Here is a 26878-nt window from a genome sequence, read left to right as displayed (position 1 = left end):
CACCAAGGAGCTAGGTTCATCATCACGCCCCCGTTGTTCGCTGGCTAATTTGGCTTCTAGGTCCGGTCTGTGTTGGTGGTTCTCGCTCTTAGTGGTTGTCACATAGTCTCCAATCCTCTCTCTCTCTCTCTCTCTCTCTCCCCGCTCCAACACACACACTCACACACACACTTTCCCCTACCCCACCCAAACTTGAGATTAACTTGCAACTCAAGGTCTAACTAACCTAAGGGATTAAAAATCAATTCAATACCTATAGACAAATTTTCGTCTCTTGTTTCATTAAAAAAAAATCATTCAGGAATTATCTTTAATTCTTCCACACAGTCAATTTATCTTTAATTATTTCCTAAAAAATCTAATAAGTCTGGGATTTTTTTCCCTCAAAGTGAATCTTAGACTAGTAATTGACATATTCATATCCCTCCTTTCCCTCAATAATAATAATAATAATAATAATAATAATAATAATAATAATAATAATAATAATAAATAATAATAATAATAATAATAATAATAACAAATACTAATACTAATAATAATTACAATTAATAATAATGAACAATAAATAAGTATACTAATAATAAATAATAATAATAATAATGATAATAATAATAATAATAATAATAATAATAATAATAATGACAATAATAAATAATAATAATAATAATAATAATAATAATAATAATAATAATAATAATAATAATAGTAATAATAATAGGAGCAGGTACGTACATAAGCAAGTCATTAGCATGAGGTATGTGTGGGGTGGTAGTAGTAGCCAGCCACCAGCCAGGGTAGGTGCATGGGTGGTCTTGTATATATTTATAACCGACCACTCCCGCCTCCCTGCAATGACACCCAGACGCCACCACCTACCACCACCACTACCACAATCGCCACTACCACTACCACAATCGCCACTACCACTACCACCACCAGGAGACAGCCTGCTGGCAAAACACGACACAGCAATGCATCCAGGCAGACAATCACGTCTGCTCTGTATTACCTAATAAAACACAATGGCGTTGCTCCTTTACCTGCTGCTCACTCGCTAAACACCACATTCAACAAGGCCTCAGAGAGAGAGACAGACGCTCTGTGGCTAACGAACGAGAACGCCTCGTCGAAGTGAAGCAATTAAGGAGGGAGAGTTTTATGTTATCTCTAATCACAAGGGCATTCAAGATGCTCCAACGAGGGACAATTGGCTCGTAATTCCAACATCGATCAGCGACACTTGACTACATAGCTCTGTGTGTGTGTGTGTGTGTGTGTGGGGCGGGGGGAAGTGTGCTCCGCCGTGTCACAATAACGAGTGTCGTGAGGGCCTGAGCATTCTGAAGACAGCCTAAGTGGGTCAATTAAGGATTGGCCACGGACCTACAACCCGTAAATCTCGTCTCGTCTCTCTCTCTCTCTCTCTCTCTCTCTCTCTCTCTCTCTCTCTCTCTCTCTCTCTCTCGCCTCCACCATCCACAAGATGAACAACGGCTCCTCAGACCCTTTGTTGCTACAGTTCCAAGTGGGATGCCGAGGGAGGGAGGGACGAACGAACGGTCGAAAAATATTGACCCCACAGCACATCGAAAACACGCACCTCCGGGAGCACCTCACACGAACGGAGGCCGCTATACATAGCGGCCTCTAAACACCACAGGGTCTAGATGTGCTACGGGAGGATGACGGAGCTGGTTAGCAACACACTTGTGGCATCAGGTTGAGCAGCGTCTGCGCGAAGGAGCGTAGGGCGACGACGCCTCCACCGTTCGTGCCATCTCTGACGAGGCACTTCGTGCAGGAAGTACATGAATGGACAACCCCAGCTGTTAATGTCAGGGAGTTATTTATACATCATCACGCTTCGGGTGACGCAGTAACCCCCCCTCTCTCGTGACACGGAAAGGAGGAGGAGGAGGAAGAAGGGAAAGGGGGGAAAGGGAAGACGGGACCTGCCCTCCCCTTTCACAAGGTCTCACAACATCACCGACGCAATGAGAATAAATAAAAAATAAACCATAAATATGCCATCCAGCTGAGCATCAGGGCTACGTAATGGCAACGAAGACCGAGAGAGAGAGAGAGAGAGAGAGAGAGAGAGAGAGAGAGAGAGAGAGAGAGAGAGAGAGAGAGAGAGAGAGGAGAGGCGACAGCGATCCCTGCCAAGGGAGGAACCTTCACCTTGTTCATTACGACGAAGGAGGTGTCAGACTTGTTCACAACTCACGACGCAGGAGGACGCGATGTCTCCGTGTGTGTGTGTGAGTGTGTGTGTGTGTGTGTGTGTGTGTGTGTGTGTGTGTGTGTCTATCCAGAGGCAGGAACTCTCAAGGCCAAGAGAAGAGGTCGGGGACTGGCGCCAGGATCTGTTAATAAGTGTTTATTTGTCCCCCACCCCTTCGCGGACATGCTTATATAAACAGGTCAATTAGACACACAAACATTTTCTTTTTCCCTGTGTGCGAGTTATCTATCAATAATTATTACCATTATGCCACTTGATTAATTATTACCATTATGCCACCTGGTTAATTATTACCATTATGCCACCTGGTTAATTATTACCATTATGCCACCTGGTTAATTATTACCATTATGCCACCTGGTTAATTATTACCATTATGCCACCTGGTTAATTATTACCATTATGCCACCTGGTTAATTATTACCATTATGCCACCTGGTTAATTATTACCATTATGCCACCTGGTTAATTATTACCATTATGCCACCTGGTTAATTATTACCATTATGCCACCTGGTTAATTATTACCATTATGCCACCTGGTTAATTATTACCATTATGCCACCTGGTTAATTATTACCATTATGCCACCTGGTTAATTATTACCATTATGCCACCTGGTTAATTATTACCATTATGCCACCTGGTTAATTATTACCATTATGCCACCTGGTTAATTATTACCATTATGCCACCTGGTTAATATTACCATTATGCCACCTGGTTAATTATTACCATTATGCCACCTGGTTAATTATTACCATTATGCCACCTGGTTAATTATTACCATTATGCCACCTGGTTAATTATTACCATTATGCCACCTGGTTAATTATTACCATTATGCCACCTGGTTAATTATTACCATTATGCCACCTGGTTAATTATTACCATTATGCCACCTGGTTAATTATTACCATTATGCCACCTGGTTAATTAAGAATCTCGGAGACCAGATAGATATATGCTCTCAAGGTACTATCTATTAGGTACTTACACTAACCTTCAAGTGTTTGCTAACTATAGGTACACACACACACACACACACACACATACCACGGACCTTCCAACACCCATTCACGTGTCTGCCAACAGTACGTACCCCTCCCCCTCCACTCACACACACACATACCAAGGACCTTCCAACCTTGATACGCCTGCCAGCACTACATCATACCCGCACGGTGGACCTGGCAACCTTCAGGTGCCTGCCAACAGTTAGTACTGACACCGCCGACCAAACCACACCTCACGAACACGACCACCACGGACAGCGCACACACACAAACACACACACACAGTTCTAACATCTATAAGTACACAAAAGCCCATACACCTGATATAAACAAAAGCCCTTACACCTAATATAAACAAAAGCCCTTATACCTGAAGTAAACAAAAGCCCATAAAGCCGAAGTAAACAAACGCCCATAAGCTGGTCAACAAAAGCAGGTAAACCTGAAACAAATGCCGGTAAACCTGTAACAAAAGCCAGTAAACCCGTAACAAAAGCCAGTAAACCCGTAACAAAAGCCAGTAAACCCATAACAAAAGCCAGTAAACCTGAAACAAAAGCCAGTAAACCCATAACAAAAGCCAGTAAACCCGTAACAAAAGCCAGTAAACCCATAACAAAAGCCAGTAAACCCATAACAAAAGCCAGTAAACCTGAAACAAAAGCCGGTAAACCCATAACAAAAGCCAGTAAACCTGAAACAAAAGACAGGCGACACCAGCCACCGGGCGTCCGTAAATACCTGGGCTTTGAAGACGTACAGCCCAGGGCCACAGCCGACCACTTAGTAACGACCTTAATAAATCCTGGGCATTGCAGGCTGGCAGGCCAGCGTGACGTGAGGGGCGGCCGTGTGGCACGATGGGCGGCTCTGCGGGCGGGCGGCCAGGTGGAGCTCGCTGACGGTGTGACGCAGAGGCAACAAGGGAGAGGTGGAGGAGGGGAGAGAAGGAGGGCGGGTGGGGTAGCTGGGTGGTAAAACAGGTGCATGATACTAGGGTGGGCGGTGGGTGGTGATCAGTGGGGTTCGGGCGGGAGGAGGCGTCGGCAGCAGCAGCAGCCCGACCCGTTATCTCCAGCCACCCAAGCCTCTCTACCCCCACCTCACCCAACCCTCCCTTTCCCAAGCATCCCTCCCTCCCTCCCTTTGCGCCCTGGGATCCTCCATTTAAACCCCCCACCACTATATATATATATATATATATGTATATATATATATATATATATATAAACTCAGAAGCAACATGGAATGACCAGACAAGTTCTTTATGCAAAGGCACCGATCAAGGTTGGCGCCTAAATCAAGGTCGATCATCCTATAAAAAAAAGAAAGTCACTCGTTCTTCAAGTGACAGAAAAAAAAAAATATTGCCCCACTTTTTTTTTCTTCCTGTGACTGTGTTATCAAATACAAGTTGTCCAGAGGTATATCATTGGGCTGAAAGAAGGCTTCAAGTCCATGGGAAGGACAGGGAACAGGAGATCTGATGGTCTATGACGAGGTTATCTGCTGGAGGACAGTGTATGAGGACAGGGAACAGGAGACCTGATGGTCTATGACGAGGTTATCTGCTGGAGGACAGAATATGGGAAGGATATGGAATAGGAGACCTGACGGTCTATGATGAGTTATCTGCTGGAGGACAGTATATGAGAAGGACATGGAACAGGGGACCTGATGGTCTATGACGAGATTATCTGCTGGAGGACATTATATGAGGACAGGGAACAGGAGACCTGATGGTTTGTGACGAGGTCATCTACTGGAGGACAGTATATGGGAAGGACACTGCTGGAGGATAGTAAATGCATCCTACGCATCTGATACAATATAGACGAAGATGGGATGAATAGTTAAAGCAGCAATGGTGGTCATCATACCCTGTGGTGTCCTAGGGGAGGAACGCCCGTCCGTTCGTTGGGTACTGGCGTGGCGGAAGCGAAGGACGCAGACGCTGATCCGAAGGTCTCTCCGGGGGAGGAGGCAGAGAAGAAGAAGGGTCGCAGGCACACCTCACAGACCCTACCTAAGCTCGTGGCTCACTCACCACCACCGTCCAGTGTCGAACCCTAACTTCCTCTCTGAGGAGGAGGCGAGAGAGAGAGAAAATGACTATTAATAATGAGAAAAACATGAGAATCTTAACATCTATCGATGGATATCTCTTAACATCTATCGATGGATATACAAATCTATCGATGGATATATCTTTTTTTTACACATTGAAAGAGAATCTCGTATAGCATTGATGTCACTGATGCAGACCAAGGAACTCATGATGATGATGATGAAGATGATGATGATGATGATGATGATGATGATGATGATGATGATGATGATAAATCCACGGTATTCCTACGAACCTCTCCCTAGGATCTCTCACCCTGCCAGCCCTTTTAGCCCACGTACTTTCCCTTACTTTTGTCCCATCTCTCCTAACCCAAGGCATCCGCCCACACACACACACACACCCTCCCTCTCCTAAGTCCCCTTTTGCCATTCCACTCCCTTTAAACTCGCCCTCCTAGAGTTCGCTAAGCTCCTCTCTCTCTCTCTCTCTCTCTCTCTCTCTCTCTCTCTCTCTCTCTCTCTCTCTTCGAAGGCTTCACTTGTCGTAAACCCCTCCCTCACACCCTAGGCTGCTCATCTCTGATTTAAATTTTCCCCCTCTCCCTCTCCCTCTCCAGACTGTCGTCCTCTTTCCCCTTAGTCGCCTCCTCTCCCCCTTTTTAATCCCCTCTCCCTACCCTCCTACTATCTACTATTCCCAGTTCTTCTCCCCCAACCCAAAGACTAAGCCCCCTTACTCTGTCTCCTCCCTCCCAAGATACACTTTCCACTATACTCCCCTCTCCCACCATAACCCTCTCTTCCATCCCCAAGCCCTGGTTCTCTCTCTCTCTCTCTCTCTCTCTCTCTCTCTCTCTCTCTCTCTCTCTCTCTCTCTCTCTCTCTCCTTATGTCCCATTCTGTATCCACCCACTCAGCTCCTCCTCTTCCATATCTTGTCCCAGCCTGCGGTTCTGCATCCTTCCCAGGACCCAGTGTCCATTACCACACATCCTCCCCTGGCTTTCCCCCCAAGCGCTGCTCTCACTCCCCTGTGGTCTCTGATGGGGGGGGGGGGGGAGCCCGACACTGCCCCCACCCCCTACCAAGACCCCCAGCTTCTAGGGGAAGGGGAAAAGGGGAAGCGTGAAGCTTGGCCATCACGTCGCCTAACGTGGGTGAGGGGATGGAGTCTACGAGTCAGGTGAGAGAGAATCACAGGCATTCACTGTCATATGCTGTAGGCCACTACTCCCTCACTCCTCCTCCTCCTCCTCCTCTTTCTCTTTTCCCTCCTTAACCGCACCCCAAACACGAAGGTTCTGGCAAGACAGAGGGGCATGTGAAGAATGAGAGGCAGGGGAGAGGGAGAGGGAACGGGGGAGAGGGAGGGAGAACGAACGTGAGGGACAGATGGGTAAAAGACGATAGGTGAGAGAGAACGTAAAACAAGGAGTGGGGACGTGGAGGGAGGAGGAGGCCGAACCCCCCAAGCAACTGGCTCACAAAACGTGTTAGGTCGACACAGGTTCTGCCAGGTCGTGGACGAAGGGACAGAACGACCCTGGTCGGCTGGCTGGCTGGCTGTCCCTCAAGTGAAGGGCTTGAGTGGCCGGTCGTCTTGGGCGTCGTTAATACCACCAGGGAACGACCACGAAGGAAGTGAGGGCATAGCGACACAACAACGACAATCGTATGGTGTGGTATGCACAACTGAACACGACGCTGCGTCAGGGCTGATCTGAACATACGTCAGTGACGTGTGTGTGTGTGTGTGTGTGTGTGTGTGTGTGTGTGTGTGTGTGTGTGTGTGTGTGGTACGCCAGAGGTGGCAGTACAGATACTTTAATACCTTCCGAAGCCTCACATGGAGGGTGTGGTGACCACAATGCGCTGGCTTGTCTTTGTGGTTGGGGCGGCCCGGCTGGGTCCTACGGCCGTTCGTAGCAAGTCAAGCCTTTAAGACTCGGCAGGCGTGGCATGTTTTCCAGGCTCTGTGGTGAGCGTGGTGATCTCTCCACCTCCACCCACCCAAGCTCCCGTGGGCGTGGTGGTTTTCCCAAAAGCCCCGTGGGCGTGGTGGTCTCGCTTGGCCTAATGGGCGTGGTGGTCTCGTTCAGCCCAGCGGGCGTGGTGAGTGGTGTGAGATCAGTGGGCGTGGTGATTGGCGCGAGGTCAGTGGGCACGGTGAGTGGTGTGAGGTCAGTGGGCGTGGAGGGGGTCGCTGGCCTCCCTGCTAGAAGGTTTCTGGCACCGGGAGTGAGAGGGTGACAACACAGAGTGGACGACACTGGTCAAGCTTGAGGTGAGAGGAGGGCAGTGCCCTTGCCCCAAGACCCAGGTGGAGGAGGTAGGAGGTGAGGTGACAAGTGCTTCTCTGACAGTAGTGAGGGAGGGAGGGAGGGAAGTGGCCTGCGATCAGAGTGGGCGATATAAAATGGTACACTGCGTGGGAGGAAAAATACGTCAACTGTGGGAGGACTGTGGGGGAGGGACGGGACTATAATGGCACTTAGGTTTAATGTCCCTTATGTATAATGGCCCTTAGGTGTGATGGGTCGGGTCCTTTGACCTGTCGTGGTCAAGGGGTCGCACCGTCGTGCTTATGGGGCTAACAGGTGGAGGAGGAGGAGGTAGTCAACACCACTCACCCACCACGCCAAACCCACACCACACCGCCCCTGTAAGCTGGTATAAACCAGTACCTTGAAGGTGTTCTCCTTGCCTCGCACAACAGATAGCTCCCTCCCTCCCTCCTCCGGGATCTGGGAATATCCAATTCAGGCACAATCTCGCAAAGGCCACTGCTGTGGCACCTGATTATGGAGATCAAAACAGTCGGGAAGAAAAAAGAAGAGAGAGAAAAAAAAGGGAACAAAACATATTACCAGAATGCGATGATGTAAATCCACCACACACACACACGCAAGACAGTTACGTAGAAGGTCCTTAGCTGTTTGAGCAGGAGGAGGGACGCAATTCGTCCACTCGCGTGGCCCTTACAGCACGCTGGGGACGTATGACAAAACACTCCTAAAACTTTATCTCGTCTGGGGCCAGATTGCTCCGCTTCATGATGTCTGTTTACGGCCGTCATTGCTTAACAAGGACTGAGAATTTCTTTTGGGCCGGGCCCGTTTTACAGATGCGTGTTGTTGGCTGTGGCCACTGTCAGATTCCACTATTCAATAGGTGTACTAGGAGTCTTTTTTTCATCTCCATTCTGCTGTTACGTCTAAGATAAAACAGGGACACCGTTCACGAGGGAAGAGCCAGCCACAATCTCCCGCAGGACAGGAGTGAAGCAGATTTCCTCCGTCAGGAGGTATATAAGAGAGGCGAGGTTAGAGCACAGAGGAGTGAGGCAGATTTCCTCCGTCAGGAGGTATAAGAGAGGTGAAGTTAGAGCACAGAGGAGTGAGGCAGATTTCCTCCGTCAGGAGGTATAAGAGAGGTGAGGTTAGAGCACAGAGGAGTGAGGTGGAGAAGTGTGATGACCACACGACCGCGTCCACAACAGACATCACAGCACTGAAAGACAACGAGGACCAAGATCAACACCAGCAATTCGCCAGGGAGCATTTCCTCCTGGCACAACTTCCGTCTTCATCAGTCACTCCCAGCACCACAGATCCCACCATCCACACACACACACACACACACACACACACACACATACAAACTGGCTATCGGAGACACATCTCTTGAACGAAGGTATTCGCTCAATAATTCACTAATGCAGACATACCTTTCATCATCCCACATGAAGAAGGTGTTCAAGTCCTATTTTCATCTTATCCCCTGACTTTATGGTAAATAACTTGAGAATGGCGGCATAAATGACTCTTTGACGACCCCACCGTATCGTATTCCTCCACATCATCAAAGCCTTCACACTGAAGCACTTACTTCTCCTCCTTTCCATGTAACGGGTCTTCTCTCTCTCTCTCTCTCTCTCTCTCTCTCTCTCTCTCTCTCTCTCTCTCTCTCTCTCTCTCTCTCTCTCTCTCTTTCCCTTTCACACCCACAGTCCTGGTCATGACTCGTCGCCGAACGATGCGTAAGGAGTCATTCAGGCATCCCAGCCAAATACAGCAGCATTCCCCTAAGGCTAATAATCCATCCACACAGCCTTCCAGGAAGGAACTGCCTACTCACCTCTTGAGTTCCAGGGTAATCTCTGAAGATTCCAGCCCTTGGCACACTCGCCCTGCCATCCATCCAGGTCCTCCAGTGGAACAGAGAGAGACACTGAGTATCCTGTCTCTCTCTTTCTCTCTCTCTCTCGACCACACCTTCCCAAAGTCACAGGAAGAACCCCACATTGTTTGACATCTCTGTCGCCAAAAAGAGACCTTTTGGGACCACAGTGGCCTCTGGGTTTCCACCTACGTCTCTCTCTCTCTCTCTCTCTCTCTCTCTCTCTCTCTCTCTCTCTCTCTCTCTCTCTCAACGCGCAAAGGGCCACGAGGCATCATACCCGCCAGCGGCATCTGTTTTTTTCCTGGAATTTGTGTGTCTCGCCACCGCCGATAGCCGACCCCAGCGGTTATCTGGCAAGCTTATCGCCTCTTTATCTGGCCCGTGGCCTTCAGCCTGGATACACAGGAGGGGGATACGGTATCAGCGGAGGAATGCAAACCCATGCTGATAACGTTTAGGGGGAGAGGAGGTGATTGGGGGAGATCGGGTGGGTCAGGTGGTGATAGTGGGAAGGGTGAGGGAGAGGAGCTGTTCGTCTCAGCAATCCTCCCACCACCGCCACCACGACCTGCAGCTCTATGCTCTGTCCCATGGCTCTATACTCTCTCTCTCTCTCTCTCTCTCTCTCTCTCTCTCTCTCTCTCTCTCTATATATATATATATATATATATATATATATATATATATATATATATATATATATATATATATATATATATATATCCATCTATGTATCCATCTCCTAGGCATCACGTTTTCTCTCGACCCCTCCTCCTGAACTATTAAGAACGTAAATAAAAAAGAAAGAAAAAAACAAGAAAACGGCGTGTATCACAAAAGTTGCAAATTAAGCACCTCAAACTGTGGCGTCTCACGTCTCAATACCCAACCTTCGTCTTCCGTTAAACGATAAAGTCTACGGGATTGCGTCGCCTTCCCTGGCGTCAAGCCATACACGCCTGAGTCTTGTTGATGCCGGGTTGTGGGGAGAGAGAGAGAGAGAGAGAGAGAGAGAGAGAGAGAGAGAGAGAGAGAGAGAGAGAGAGAGAGAGAGAGAGAGAGAGAGAGAGACGGGTGAGGAGGGCTATGTAGACCTGAGGGCTGCGGCTTCAAACAGCCCGTAAGGTCTCAGCCCGGGCTGTGTGTGTGTGTGTGTGTGTGTGTGTGTGTGTGTGTGTGTGTGTGTGTGTGTGTGGGTGTGTGTGCGTGTGCGTGTGTGTGTGTGTGTGTGTGAGGGAGGAATGAAGCCACAACGAAGACTTAGACAGGTATTACGTACACACAAGTCTCTGTAAGGCTGAATATCATCCCTTTCATTAAGTCTGGTTAAGTGACGAAGGTTTGAATCGTCTGCGAATAATATTCACAGGAATATTCTGGTGGAGGGAGGAAGAGAGTGGGGTACGTGAGTGAGGCCTTATTGGATTATAAGGTCGAGTGTCTCAGGTCTACCTTGGGAGATTTAAGTCTTAATCACCGGTGAAATGTAAAGCCTTGAATCTCTTAATAGCGCTAACAGGTATTGAGAAGACTTGCGTCTGAATATCGCTTTAACGAGCGGCTGCCATAGTCCCGAATATCGCTCACGTGTAAGGTTAAGTCTTCACCCTGAATATCACTAGCACCTAAGATCCAAATCTTCACCCTGAATATCGATCGACAGGTTTCAAGTTTGACAACTGCTATCATACAAGGTCTTCTTAGACATGAATATCGCCCGGTCATAAGGTTAAAGTTTACACACACACACACACACACACACACACATACACACACACACACAAACACTCATTCCCATTCCTTTAACAGGAAACGAATGCATCACAGACCATACAAAACGAATGCATCATAGACCATACAAAACGAATGCATCATAGACCATACAAAACGAATGCATTATAGACCATACAAAACGAATGCATCATAAACCATACAAAACGAATGCATCATAGACCATACAAAACGAATGCATCATAGACCATACAAAACGAATGCATCATAGACCATACAAAACGAATGCATCACAGACCATACACAAAACCACGTACGATACACCAATCGCCCCCCAAAAAAATCACATTCTACATGTGCCTTTTGCATGAGTCACATTACGTGAGGGGGGCCGCGCCTTGAATGCACACATACTTGCTCTCCATCCGGATGCAGAGTAAGGAGCATGCACGATGAGGTATGATGATGATGATGATGATGATGATGATGATGAAGATGATGGCAAGATGGACATCATCACCACAGCTCCAAAACTGGTCCCCTGAAAATGGCTTAACCTAAACTTGTCTCTGGCTTCTGGATCAAGGATGAGGCCCACGACGCCTTCCCCCTCACACACACACAACACACACACACACACACACACACACACACACACACAAACACACACACACAACACACACACACACAACACACACACACACACACACACACACACACACACACACACACACACACACACACACACACACACACACACACACACACACACACACACAAACACACCCTCTCCCATCCCTCTAACCTCAAGCGACCACGCCTATGCCATCAGTGGTGATGCACCAGCAAATACCCCAAAACACAGACCCACAGACCACGTAACACCCCTTACACAGACCCACAACCCACGTAACACACCTACACAGACCCACAACCCACGTAACACCCTCTACGCAGACCCACAACCCACGTAACACCCCACACACAGACCCACAGCCAACGTAATACCCTCTACACAGACCCCTAACCCACGTAATACACCCCTTACACAGACCCCCACAACCCACGTAACACCCTCTACAGAGACCCACAACACACGTAACACCCTCTACGCAGACCCACAACCCACGTAACACCCCACACACAGACCCACACACCACGTAACGCCCTCTACACAGACCCACAACCCACGTAACACCACACACACAGACCCACAGCCCACGTAACACTCCAAACACAGACCCACAACCCACGTAACACCCTCTACACAGACCCACAACCCACATAACACCCTTTACACAGACCCACAACCCACGTAACACCCTCTACACAGACCCACAACCCTCGTAACACCCTCTACACAGACCCACAGGCCACGTAACACCCCTTAACACCCACAACCCACGTAACACCCCCTACACAGACACAGCCCACGTAACACCCTCTACACAAACCCACAGGCCACGTAACACCCCCCTACACTAGACCTGACCTATATAGGTCAGGTCGCGTCTGGACCAGACTTGTCAGATCGTGTCAAAGAAAAAACAAAACAAGAACAACAACATATGTCAACAAGACACACCACACAGGTGAGGATCCGGAGCTGGTGTGGCTTAAAAGTAGCAGGGACAGTAACAGGAACAGCAACTCGAGGGAGGGGCAGTAACAAGAGGGGCGTCGGCCAGAGCCGTAACACCATCATCATTACCGTGACAAAAACCCACATCAACATCGGCATCATCACAGAAAAACTGGAACAGTTAAACACACGAATACGACTACAGCCTCCCTGCCTGCCTCCCTGCCTGCCTCCACCACCACACACCCAGCCAGGCCCGCCCGCCACCACCACACACCCAGCCAGGCCCGCCCACCACCACCACACACCCAGCCAGGCAACCACCCACCCTACCACCACCACAACAATCAACCCCCACCTCCTCTCTCTCTCTCTCTCTCTCTCTCTCTCTCTCTCTCTCTCTCTCTCCTACTACTACTACTGCCGCAGCAGCAACAGAAGCAGGAGTAGTAGCACCCACAGCAACAGCAGCAGGAGGACCAGTAGCACCCACAGCAACAGCAGCAGGAGGACCAGTAGCACCCACAGCAGCAACAGCAGGAGGACCAGTAGCACCCACAGCAACAGCAGCAGGAGGACCAGTAGCACCCACAGCAGCAGGAGAAACACCAATAACTAATCCAGGAGGCAGCAGGAGCCAGCAGGAGCGAGGCAGGTAAGGACAACTGAGGCAGTGGGGCGTGACCAGGGGGGCGCCCCTCTGTAGGAGACAGGGAGCCCAGTGGCCGCAGGCACCTCACTCTGACATGGACACCCCCTCCAACACACACACACACACACACACACACACACACACACACACACACACAATCTAACATTTACGTGAAAGATTCGTACCCACACGGAAGGCATCCTAATACGTGTATTACACACGGGGAAGCAAGCAGGCGCCCACCTCCACACACACACACACACACTGTATGTATACGACAGAAGACGCACTTAATTCCACATGTATGCCAACCATGCAACGCATACGCCTCCGTTCGTACAGTATGGCGTATGTGCGTTCACGGCTGAACGCAACACCCACATGAGCATACGCGCGACCATCGTTTACCAGTGGCCCTTTCTCTCACTCATGCCTCGTCATGACCCCCTGTGCGACCACATATGTCTCAATACCCACCACATACCATGCCTCTATCAACCCCTGCACGACCACATATGCCTCAATACCCACCACATACCATGCCTCTATTAACCCCGGCACGACAGACCACAAATGCCTAAATACCCACCACATACCATGCCTCTATTAACCCCTGCACGACCACATATGCCTCAATACCCACCACATACCATGCCTCTATTAACCCCTGCACGACCACATATGCCTCAATACCCACCACATACCATGCCTCTATTAACCCCTGCACGACCACATATGCCTCAATACCCACCACATACAATGCCTCTATTAACCCCGGCACGACCGACCACAAATGCCTCAATACCCACCACATACCATGCCTCTATTAACCCCTGCGCGACCACATATGCCTCAATACCCACCACATACCATGCCTCTATTAACCCCTGAACGACCACATATGCCTCTATTATTAACCCCTGCACGACCAGATTTGCCTCACCACATACCATGCCTCTATCAACCCCTGCACGACCACATATGCCTCAATGCCCACCACATACCATGCCTCCGTAACCCCCTCCCTTCTTACACACAACTTCTGTCACTCCTTTCAGATCACACATCCCGCTCCAATCCCTCAACCGTAATATGAGGGGTCGTGGTTCCCCAGATTCTCCTCATGCCTACGCCTCATAAACCATCTCACCTCACCTCACCACACCTCACACCTCCTCTTCCTCCTCCTCCTCCTCCTTCTTCCCACCGCAACACAGACGCTCAAAGCCCATCTCATACATCATAATCCTAAAGGACGTCATCCACCTCCTCCTCCAACCCCACCCTAACACTCACCTCCTCAATTCCCACAAGGTACGGCGATCCTCAATCCATTTTCTGTGACGGGATAAACGCAGGCATCCCGCATAGTTTTCCCCCCTTTAACCCCGTTTTCTTCAATGTCTCACCACTCTCGTCGATCTTGTGGGGGGGTGGGCCAGGTGTGTGCGTACACTCATGCTCTGAGGATCCCGTTATTACACTCAGTAATTTCACTATATTCAATTCAACTCCGGTTTGTTTCAGTCGTGTTCCCAAAGTAGTGTCATGAAGTACAAGGGTCGTTCTGTTGTTCTCAAGGGTCATACCGTCATGCTCAGAGGGTTAGGGTTGGTGTAAACACACACACACAAACACACACGCACACACACACACACGGACACACACACACACACACACACACACACACCTCCTCCCTTCAGTTCGACACACACACATCCCTCACACCTCCTCCCTTCAGTTCGACACACACACACACACACACACACACACACACACACACACACACACACACACACACACCTCCTCCCTTCAGTTCGACACACACACATCCCTCACACCTCCTCCCTTCAGTTCGACACACACACACACACACACACACACACACACACACACACACACACACACACACACACACACACACCTGCCTTCCAGCGATTCCCGATACCAGCAGAGAGAGAGAGAGAGAGAGAGAGAGAGAGAGAGAGAGAGAGAGAGAGAGAGAGAGAGAGAGAGAGAGAGACCACCTTTCCCCTCCCTCCTTCCCGCATCCGTCCTTGACCACCAGAGCCATTTTTAAAACACCTCAAAGTCGACAGCCGAAGCGCGGGAGGGAGGAGGAGGAAGAGGGGGAGGGGACTACTACTACTACTACGACTACCACACCACCACCACGGCCGCCGAGATTCCAACCGGGAGTCTAATTAATGAAGCTGGAGGGAGGGACGAGGAGCCCCAATGGGTCCAATATAGGTGACGTAATAAGCGTATGCTTCCAAGCAGACAACAACATGGTCATGTGAGCCAGTAACCCGCAGGCTGTAACATTACGCTTGCGTCTTTATTTTCGTTGTAACAATACGCTTGTGTCCTTATTTTCGTCGCAACACTAAGCTTGTGTCCTTATTTTCGTCGTAACATTACGTTTGTGTCCTTATTTTCGTCGTAACATTACGCTTGTGTCCTTGTTCAGTGGTTGGAACCGCTGAACAATGCCATTCCGCCGTTCGGGGTGTATTGGCCACGGAGGGAGGAAGCGATGATGGTCAGGGAGGGAGGGCCTGGTGGTGGGGAGGAGAGCAGTGGGTAGTGGATAGAGAGGAAGGGAGTAGTGGTGGTGTTGGTGGTGAAGGCGTGTGTAGTAGCTCTCCACAGGGGCGAGCAGGCGAGGGCCCAAACCTGCTAGCATATAAAGATCTCTGAGCTGATGATGCAGAAGTGATGAGTACAAACAGCAGGTACACTTTAGCTTTGACTCACACCAACTGATCTCTTTCTACACTCGGGGTTCTCGTTCCCTCTCAGCTGCTTTACGTTCTACTTTCCCTCCCAGAAGATCTACCTTGTACATTCCCCTCTCACCTGTTCTGCATCCTATCCTGTTCTCCCTCTCAGCTGTTCTGCATCCTATCCTGTTCTCCCTCTCAGCTGTTCTGCATCCTATCCTGTTCTTCTTCTCAGCTCTTCTGTAACCTATCCTGTTCTCCCTCTCAGGTGTTCTGCATCCTATCCTGTTCTCCCTCTCAGCTGTTCCGCATCCTATCCTGTTCTCCCTCTCAGCTGTTCTGCATCCTATCCTGTTCTTCCTCTCACCTGTTCTGCATCCTATCCTGTTCTCCCTCTCAGCTGTTCTGCATCCTATCCTGTTCTCCCTCTCAGCTGTTCTGCATCCTATCCTGTTCTTCTTCTCAGCTCTTCTGCATCCTATCCTGTTCTCCCTCTCAGCTGTTCTGCATCCTATCCTGTTCTTCTTCTCAGCTGTTCTGCATCCTATCCTGTTCTTCCTCTCAGCTGTTCTGCATCCCATACTGTACTCCCCCCACACTTGTTATTCCTCTAATGTTCCCTCTCAGCTGTTCTTCCTTCAATATTCCCTCTCAGCTGTTCTTCCTTCAATATTCCCTCTCAGCCGCCCTTCCTCCAAGACGTCCTCCTAGTCACCGCCACTCCTCCTCTCCAAATGTCTTCGGGTCTCTCTCCCACCAAATCCGGTTCCAAGCCCTTTTAATTTCTTCCGGGTTCCTTATATGGCTCCTGCCTCTGTGAACGACTCGTGAAGCTTTCTTAATTACCCCCGTCTATCATGCCATCCGTCGTGGATAATAATCATTTCATAATAATAATAATAATACTAATAATCATAATAATAATAACAATAATAATAATAATAGTAGTAGTAATACTAATAATAATAACAATAATAATAATAGTAATAATAATACTACTACTACTACTACTACTACTACTAATAATAATAATAATAATAATAATAATAACAATAATAATAATAATAATATCATCAAGATTATACGTTTATAACGTCATCAATCCAATTAACAATTATAATCATTCTTAACATGACCTTCGCCTCCTCCTCCTCCTCTTTTTTCTCCCCACGGCGTCACACACACACACACACACACTCCTCCTCCCCACGGCGTCACACACACACACACACACTCCTCCTCCCCACGGCGTCACACACACACACACACACACTCCTCCTCCTCCCCACGGCGTCACACACACACACACACACACTCCTCCTCCCCACGGCGTCACACACACACACACTCCTCCTCCTCCCCACGGCTTCACACACACACACACACACGCTCCTCCTCCCCACGGCGTCACACACACACACACTCCTCCTCCTCCCCACGGCGTCACACACACACACACACACACACTACTCCTCCCCACGGCGTCACACACACACACACACACACACTCCTCCTCCCCACGGCCTCACACACACACACACACACACTCCTCCTCCCCACGGCGTCACACACACACTCCTCCTCCTCCCCAAGGCGTCACACACACACACACACACACACACACACACACACACACACACACACACACACACTCCTCCTCCTCCCCACGGCGTCACACACACACACACTCCTCCTCCTCCCCACGGCGTCACACACACACACACACACACACACACACACACACACACTCCTCCTCCTCCCCACGGCGTCACACACTCCCAACAACCCTCATCTCTGACCTCGGCTGAACTCAACCTTGGAAGCCAAGTGACCGCCGATCTCAGACATCGCAACCGGTCATCTGTATAATGTCAGGTGGGAGCAGAGAGGGAGGAGGAGGAGAGTGAGGGTGGCATGAGGAGGAGGAGGAGGAGGAGTGAGGGTGGCATGAGGAGGAGGAGGAGGAGTGTGAGGGCGGTATAGGACACTCAGTACCGGCAGAGGAAAATGACAGATGATATCAATACCGGGTCGTCATCAACACCAACCTGAGGTACTGCACCTGAGCAAGAGGAGAACCTCTTCTATTCTTTTTGGGAGGAGGAGGAAGAAGAGGAGGAGGAGGAGGAGGAAGAAGAAGAAGAAGAAGAAGAAGAAGAAGAAGAAGAAGAAGAAGAAGAAGAAGAAGAAGAAGAAGAAGAAGAAGAAGAAGAAGAAGAGGAGGAGGAGGAGGAGGAGGAGGAGGAGGAGGAGGAGGAGGAGGAGGAGGACCCCCACTTGACCCCTGGGGCAGAGTGGACATTTATTGACCTCAGTCGGTAATCGGGTGCTTACCGGACCCCTATACGTCTCTGGCCTCCACTAACAGGTCTGCTGTACTGGGCTTTATGTATATATATATATATATATATATATATATATATATATATATATATATATATATATATATATATATATATATATATATATATATATCTTAGGGTGAGTTCCCTCCGCTATTACGTATCAGGCGTGTTGCTTCCTTATATAGAGCTGGTGCCTTCTAGTAACCCTCGTATCTTACCTCTGAGGTATGCTACTACCTCCTTCGCCTCACCACCACCACCACAGTCAACCCACACCTCACCACTACCAACCTTCCTCCGCCACACCCCCTACCTTCCTAACCCACACCTTCAATCACCTTCCTGGTCCAACCAACCCTCCAGGTCGACCTACCTACCAGCCTCGCCTCCCTCCCTCCCTCTCGTCCTCCAACCAACCCTCTCCTACCTCCCCCTCCCTCACCACCCTCCTCCGACACAATGTCTCAGACGTAACAGGTCATCTGCGGGTCACTCGGAGGTCAGCCACTCGTCCTGCTGGGGGCCCAGGCATCCTAGGAATGAGGCGCTACCACCCCACCACTACTGCTCCTGGTGGCGGTGGTCTTCGCTCGCTCTCCACGAGGACCGCCACCAATCCAATCCCTCCCCCCTCGACGAAGTCCAAGACACGACAAACCCCCCTCCCCCAGCCTCCTTCTCCTCCTCCGGAGTTCTAGGATTCCATCCTACGAGTTGAGGTTTCCGATCTCCCTGAGCCTCTAGATTCTTTTTCCTCGGTCCACGCCCCTTCTAGAGGCCCTAGTATACTACGCATCCCTCACAGAGGTGAAAGATTCCCCCCCTCCTCCTCCTCCTCCTTCAGGTCTTATAAGATTTCCTTATCTAAACACTCAACCGAGACTCCCTCAAGTCCCCTATCCGCCTCTCCAGCTCGTAGATACCTCGCTCCCTGTCCCAGCTGCTGTCTCTCTCTCTCTCTCTCTCTCTCTCTCTCTCTCTCTCTCTCTCTCTCTCTCTCTCTCTCTCTCTCTCTCGCCAGATGGGTATCATCGCGCTCACGCGCTCGCCATAACCGACCTTATCTAACTCAGGTTCTGGAATCTACCCGAGCGTAGGTCTGCTAACAGATGCCACCGCTGCAGACGGATGGAAAGGGAGGTTTGGGAGAGGGAGGGAGAGAGGGGGTCGAGGCCAGACGGTTATCAGCGGAGGCGTCAGTTCCTTGTTCTGCCGCGGCAGACGCAGGGCGGCGTTGGTCCTACCTGCAGGCTCCAGGCAGCGACGACCAATAAGGAAAGCTGGACGACCGTCCAATGTATGGAAACATCTCCACACGAAGACAACAGCGCAACCTTCCTCTCCCCCGAGGTACTACAGTCCAATCCTCCCTCCCTCGCCTCCCTCTGTCTTTGTAAGCTTCTGTCTTTATGTCTTTGTAAGCTTCTGTCTTTATGTGTTTGTAAGCTTATGCCTCAATGTGTTTGTAAGCTTCTGTCTTTATGTCTTTGTAAGCTTATGTCTTCAAGTCCTTGTCAGCTTGTGTCTGTCACTCTTGTCTAGTCTGTATTTCTGTGTATGCATCTCCATCTATCTGTCTCTCCCTAAGTGTGTGTAGGTGTTTGGGAGGAGCATCCCTGATATCGAAAGACACACACACACACACACACACACACACACACACACACACACACACACACACACACACGCATCCACCCCATCACCGTAGGGGCTCACTGCAGCTCCTCTTCTCGGTCCTCCTCTGCTGCCTTTCCTTACCTCTCTTACTCTCTCTTGTCATCCCTCCTTCCTTCCCCCCATCCCAACAAAGACATCCACAGATCATGAGACACACGCACACACAAGGCCACCTGTGGCGCGCTGCAGGACTCTCTTCTGGGACCACTATTCTTCTTGATCTATGACTTGCGAGAGAGGGTTGGAATCCGACCTGATCACGTTTGCGGATGATGATGCCCAAGTCATGGAGGGGTTATGAAGCGAAGAGGACTGCATCAACCTACAAAGGAGTTCAATTAGCTCTAGAAGAAATCCAACCCGACTAAACAAAGTAATGAGGATGGGGGACACTGTGAAAGAAGGCCTTGAGGAGGAGAATATCAATAAGCTGGGATTAAGCTGCAAGAACCAGGGTGTGAGAGGGACTTGGGAGGGAATATAGTCGTCTCCACAACCTATTGCCAGAATCCCGCAAACGGGGACCAACTGTCCACAGGGAAATATTAGAATAGCATCCATGTATATGGATAAGGAGGAAGGATTCAACAAAGCTGCTCACATCCTAAATTAGTAGGACGAAGGTAAAGCTTAAAAAAGTTTTGGTCGTTGTCCTTTAAGTTCAGTGGTGGACAACAAAGACAGTACCCAGAATTAAGACATCCAGGGGAAGATTGGAAGAGAGTAGAGTAAGGAGTGACCTGATCACAACGATTCAGGTCTTAAACCAGATTCATGGCGTCAACAGCTAACAGTTTAAAAAAAAACGTATAAGAGTGGCGGATGAAGAGAATATACCAGGTCATGAGACTGTGAATGCTAGACAACACAGAGACGTTCAAAAAAGTATACATGTTTAAAGTTCAAGCGATGAGGCCCCACGAGTGTTGAACTCCCTCCCTTTACGGTGTAAATAGGTGATCACACACACACACACACACACACACACACACACACACACACACACACACAGACGCTCCAGTTCATCCCAGATCATGAAAACATGGAACTCCAATCCGTCCAGGAATATATCCGTGAGCATTTGACACCGCCGACCGTATTTGCCGACGCAGTTCCATGAACTGATGACACCTGAATGCTGGTCAATACCACAGGAGTTACCGTAACTGATGTGGCACTGAGTTACCTTGCTGCCATTGCCCCAACACCCTACCATATACCAAGACATACGCACAACCAAGACGAGCACAAACATCCTTTGGTTAGGGTCAGGAGGAGATGTTCTGTCCTAGTGGGGAATGCAGGAGTGATGTTGGAGTCAGGAGGGGATGTTCTGTCCTAGTGGGGAATGCAGGAGTGATGTTGGGAGTCAGGAGGAGATGTTCTGTCTTGATGGGGAGTGCAGGAGTGATGTTGGGAGTCAGGAGGAGATGTTCTGTCTTGATGGGGAGTGCAGGAGTGATGTTGGAGTCAGGAGGGGATGTTCTGTCCTAGTGGGGAGTGAAGGAGTGGTGTTGGGTCGCGGGAGAGAGAGAGAGAGAGAGAGAGAGAGAGAGAGAGAGAGAGAGAGAGAGAGAGAGAGAGAGAGAGAGAGAGAGAGAGAGTTCTGAGCCCGCATCTTCTAAGTAGCAGTGAGTGACGGATGGTCCTGGCTCAGGAAGATGTTCTGTCTCACTCGTGGCGAGTCTCGGTGGATGATGTGGTGTGGTGGCCCAGCAGGTCACGTAAGAGATGCAGCCACAGCGGCAAACATACGCCATACGCGCAGGGGTGAGTCTAAAGCCAAGGAAGAGAGAGAGAGAGAGAGAGAGAGAGAGAGAGAGAGAGAGAGAGAGAGAGAGAGAGAGAGAGAGAGAGAGAGAGAGAGAGAGAGAGAGAGAGGCGAACCCTGGTGTCTGTGTTCACCAGACGTGCAGCCTCCCTCGGCGGATCTCATCAACAAGCCAGCGCTGCGGCAGCGACCCTGACGAGCGTCGGCGGTGCTGGGTATTATGATGAAGTAATTACACACTCCTGCTGCTGCTGCTGCTGCATGTCCAGGTTCACCAACCAACTGGATCACTCGAGAGAGAGATGATAGCCTGGCGAGGTCACAGACCCCCCCCTCCACTACGAGAGAGAGAGAGAGAGAGAGAGAGAGAGAGAGAGAGAGAGAGAGAGAGAGAGAGAGAGAGTGTGTGTGTGTGTGTGTGTGTGTGTGTGTGTGTGTGTGTGTGTGTGTGTGTGTGGCCTTGATTACCCTGTGATCTTGTTGACGACCCCAGGGACAAAGGCAGCCAAACAGAGGAAGGAGCGGGTCAAAGACTCTGGGGGCGACTGCAAGGAAACATAGCAGGGCACCGTGCCATATACGGAGGGGGTGGTGGACGCCGTGACCCACCCCACACCCCACACCATCAACACCCAGGGGGCAATACGCCGGCTGGCTGGCCCGCCCGCCTGACTCCCCCAACCTCCTCCCTCCCTTGATGCTATACACGTACAACGTCATCCACTATACGTCACACGCGCCTGTGTAGGATCGAGGAGGGTACGAGGAGACCTGAAGGCACGATGGTCTTATAAACAAGAGAAGACCATAGCGCTCAGAGTAGGCCAGGTCGCCAGCCCCACCTGAGGAACGCATCCTCCTCCTCCTCCTCCTCCCTCACTCTCTCTCTCTCTTCCTCCCTCCCTCCTGGCGTATGACCCGAGCGTGGCAGGTCTTTGTGAGAAGCTGGGCCCGGCCAGGTAGGTTATTGTACTCTAGACGCCACCACTACCACCCACCACAGCCCGCCACCGCCTCCATGTCTCTCTTGTCACCCCGACACATACTGAAGCGGGGCCGGGACCGCCCACCCACCTACTCACCCACCCACCTACTCACCCATGCTCACTCACTCACCCGCCACTGATGATACTGCTCCGTCACTCCCCTGTGACACTGTTCCACGTCCCGTGACCCGTTACCGAGCTCCATTTTCGTCACCGTTATGAAAGACATCATTCCTTTGGTTCGGTTCGTTCCTTTGGTTCGATTCTGGATCACACACACACACACACACACACACACACACACACACACACACACACACACACACACACACCATCCTGCTAATTCTGGCCACAGGAGGGCGACGCCACTCAAAAGCCTAAGATGGATGTGAACCTCACCCCAAATACCAAACTTCTAATTCAAAATCTATATCTTTCTAAACACCCCCAGTCAAATTCTCATATTCAAATGACTGATTTAGATTATTTTTTTTTTGCCCCCCTCCCGCAAGGGCGTTGAGGCCATTGACCACCCCTAACCCCCCCCCCCCCCCCCCATCTCAAGGGCGGCGTCGCAAAGGAGGAGTGACTGGGTCCTCCCACGACTGGAGTCACAGGCCCCATGATGAGAGGGAGAGAATGTCCGTAAGGATTTGCATTCCCGACGGCGTCAGTTGCACGGAAGGAGGGAGCGAGTTTTGATTTTGGGGAGGGGAGGCCTCTTGCTTCCCCATACATACGGAAGAACGGTAGCTGGAGACCCAGCTCTCTCGTCTCTACCTCAGAGATATGACTCTTCAAGGAGAAATACAGAAGTTTATTATTTTTTCTTCTTCTTCGTTTTCCAATTCCATCTGGTCGAACGCCGACCGATAGTTGGTGGATAAGTGGCCCACCTTCCAGTCGTGGTGCATCGGGGGACAAAGATGGGGACGTCCATCCAACACACACACACACACACACACACACACACACACACACACACACACACAACGTTGTCGCATCCCCGTCACGGGACACATCGGCGAAGCGAGGGACATCCCAACACACACACACACACACAACGTCGTCACATCCCCGTCATGGGACACATTCGGCGAAGCAAAGCTCTTGGTCTGAAAAGGGACAAGGTTGTGGGTTCTCTCTCTCTCTCTCTCTCTCTCTCTCTCTCTCTCTCTCTCTCTCTCTCTCTCTCTCTCTCAGACGGTTCCTTCCCCCTCCCCCCCCCTACGCAACCCAGCACTCAATGATCAATATCGAGGAGAGGGATAGGGGGAGAGGGGGTGGGTCTACTTCCTCTCATTGTTACCCCCCCCCCCCCCCGCCCACGTCAATGATTTCAGTATATGTTGTCCCTATCGGTATCTACGGCTCGGTTTTGCTCCTGGGGGATATTTGCCGTGGCGGCCTTTTTAAACCAACCACCCACGCAACCATCACCACAGCCATCAAAATGTTTGAGTCGTTTTCTATTCACTTCTGGGAGGTGTGTGTGTGTGTGTGTGTGTGTGTGTGTGTGTGTGTCATCAAGCAGAGAGAGAGAGAGGCCATGGCCTCTCTCTCTCTGCTTGATGACACACACACCGATGGCCACACTTCCCCTGTCTGGTAGTTTGGAACCTGCACTGGACGGGATTCAATCGTTAGCCCCACTCCCCATCCTCTGCCATATGAGTTCCCAATCCTCCGTTTCTTCCCATCCCAACATCCACTAGCCCTCCCATTCCAACAACCACCACAGCACCCACTAGCCCTCCCATCCCAATAACCTTTGGCCCTCCCATTCCAACAACCGCTCGCCCTTAAGACTCCTATCGCTTCCATCCTCGCCATAGTCACCCACCTCCTCCCTCACACTGCAACTCCTCCCTCACACTGCAGCACTTGACGTGGCGCGACGCCCCTCCGTCGTCTTGCCGGGGCGACTCGAGATGCATAATATGTCTGGCGAACGAAGAGATCATCCCGGCCCGACCCCTGACCCCAGCCGTCAACAAGAGGTCACACCCGCCTTCCTTCCTCTGCTCCCCACTGGGTCGACACTCACCCCTGCCATCAACAGAGGTCACCATCCCCCCAACGGGAGCCCTAACTCCCCACCTAAACATCCACATAAAATACGCCAAGAATACAACCACAACGCAACGATACAACACAATACAATATCCCAGTCCATTCTATAATTTCCATATATATATATATATATATATATATATATATATATATATATATATATATATATATATATATATATATATATATATATATATATAATTAGAGAATTATTCATGAGGTGAGGAGTGGCCGACCAGCACCAAACCAGCAGAGTGGAAGCAACGCCTGAAGGAGGAAGAGTCCTCCTCCTACTCCTCCTCCTCCTCCCTCCTCACAGTGTGTCTGCCTGCCTTTGGACATCTCCTTAGCCCTGCCATTAGCCTTCGCTGCAATTAGGCTTCCCTGTCATTAACTCTTACAGTCATTAACCTCTGTCACACGGCTTCACAATATCCGTCATGGGAAGCCCTTTCCTGCAGCGAGCGGTGTGGCTCCTCCACCTTCCTGACGGCGCCCTTCACGAGACGGCGAGCAACGGCGTGTGACCGACCTCCACCACCTGACCTCAGAGGAGCGAGATGGTCGCTCTCAGGTCTGGCTGACGCCTCCCAGCTGTGCGTGTCTGAGGACATCACCTAAGGCCTCCCAGCTGTGCGTGTCTGAGGACATCACCTAAGGCCTCCCAGCTGTGCGTGTCTGAGGACATCACCTGAGGCCTCCCAGGTGAAGGCGTATATACCTCAAAGAAGATTATCCATTATGAGCTTCTTATAAAAGGCAGGCAGATAGGAAGCGTGTCAGGTTAAGCGGATCAGAAGACATGAGTTGGTGACAGCCATGGCAGAAGGGGAGGGAGGGAGGGACAATAGCAATGCTTAAGTAACCTCAGCGCACATAACGACCAGCGCTCACAAAGCCTCCGTCATATATATCCGACGGTGGCCAAACGTAAAACCATTCACATGCTCTTTAATCCACCATCACAGATAACGGGAAAAACGTGTATTTATATTCATCTATTATACATAATCGCAACTTCTCACGTCAGCGAGGTGGCGCCAAGAAACACACGAAGAATGGGCCCATCCACTCATGTACACATATATTACATAAACGCCCACATACGCACATATAAATGCATATATATATATATATATATATATATATATATATATATATATATATATATATATATATATATATATATATATATATATATAATTAAACATATCTAAATAACGAAAAATATACCTTACCTGAAGCTGGTTTCAGGGGCTTCTCTCTATCCCCGTAAGCGGTTCGATTTTGAGACCAAGGTGGTGGTTAAGGAGGCCTGATTGACCAGGTTGTTTGCCGCTGCTCAACCCTGTTCGTGTTGTGCAACACGTCTGGTCTACTTCGCTACGAGAAAGGAACCGGTTCCACGTAAGGCATCAGTAGGTTAAAAACCCAACTAGGGACACCTTACTTATATGCTAATCTTACCAGATACAGAATTCGATAATCGTAAAATAATTTTCTACTCGCTTTGCTACGTGCTACGTCGGGTACACACACACACACACACACACACACACACGAGCAACTAACGAGTTTCCCTAGCACAAATGCATTTATAATGATCGACGTATATATATATACTGGTGAAATCCCAAAGACGCACCACCGGTCTAACCGACTGCGATCAATACGAGAAACTGAAGAGAAACAGACAATACAGACAGACGTAACAGACAAAGACAGACTGCGCGACTGGGTCGTCTCCCTCTTCCCCAATGCACGAGCCCTTTAATTAACTGCCATACACAGAAAATGGTGACACGAATAACGATATAAG

General features: G+C 49.9%; 1 protein-coding gene across 17 annotated transcripts in view; it reads right to left on the bottom strand.

The window, feature by feature from the left end:
- Positions 1-26878, bottom strand: part of smash (smallish) — a 435656-nt gene that overhangs the window by 171999 nt on the left and 236779 nt on the right. For 16 of the 17 annotated variants that reach the window (XM_071691393.1, XM_071691391.1, XM_071691418.1 and 13 more), the window contains one exon: positions 5145-5345. The exons of the other annotated variant lie outside the window; for it this stretch is intronic. The gene's annotated coding sequence lies outside the window, so the exon portion shown is untranslated. The remainder of the gene's footprint in view (positions 1-5144; positions 5346-26878) is intronic. 17 annotated transcript variants of the gene reach the window in all.

This window comes from Panulirus ornatus, chromosome 50 (assembly GCF_036320965.1).
Source record: "Panulirus ornatus isolate Po-2019 chromosome 50, ASM3632096v1, whole genome shotgun sequence".
NCBI classification, from domain to species: Eukaryota; Metazoa; Arthropoda; class Malacostraca; order Decapoda; family Palinuridae; genus Panulirus; species Panulirus ornatus.
This window is presented reverse-complemented; position numbering and strand designations above follow the sequence as displayed.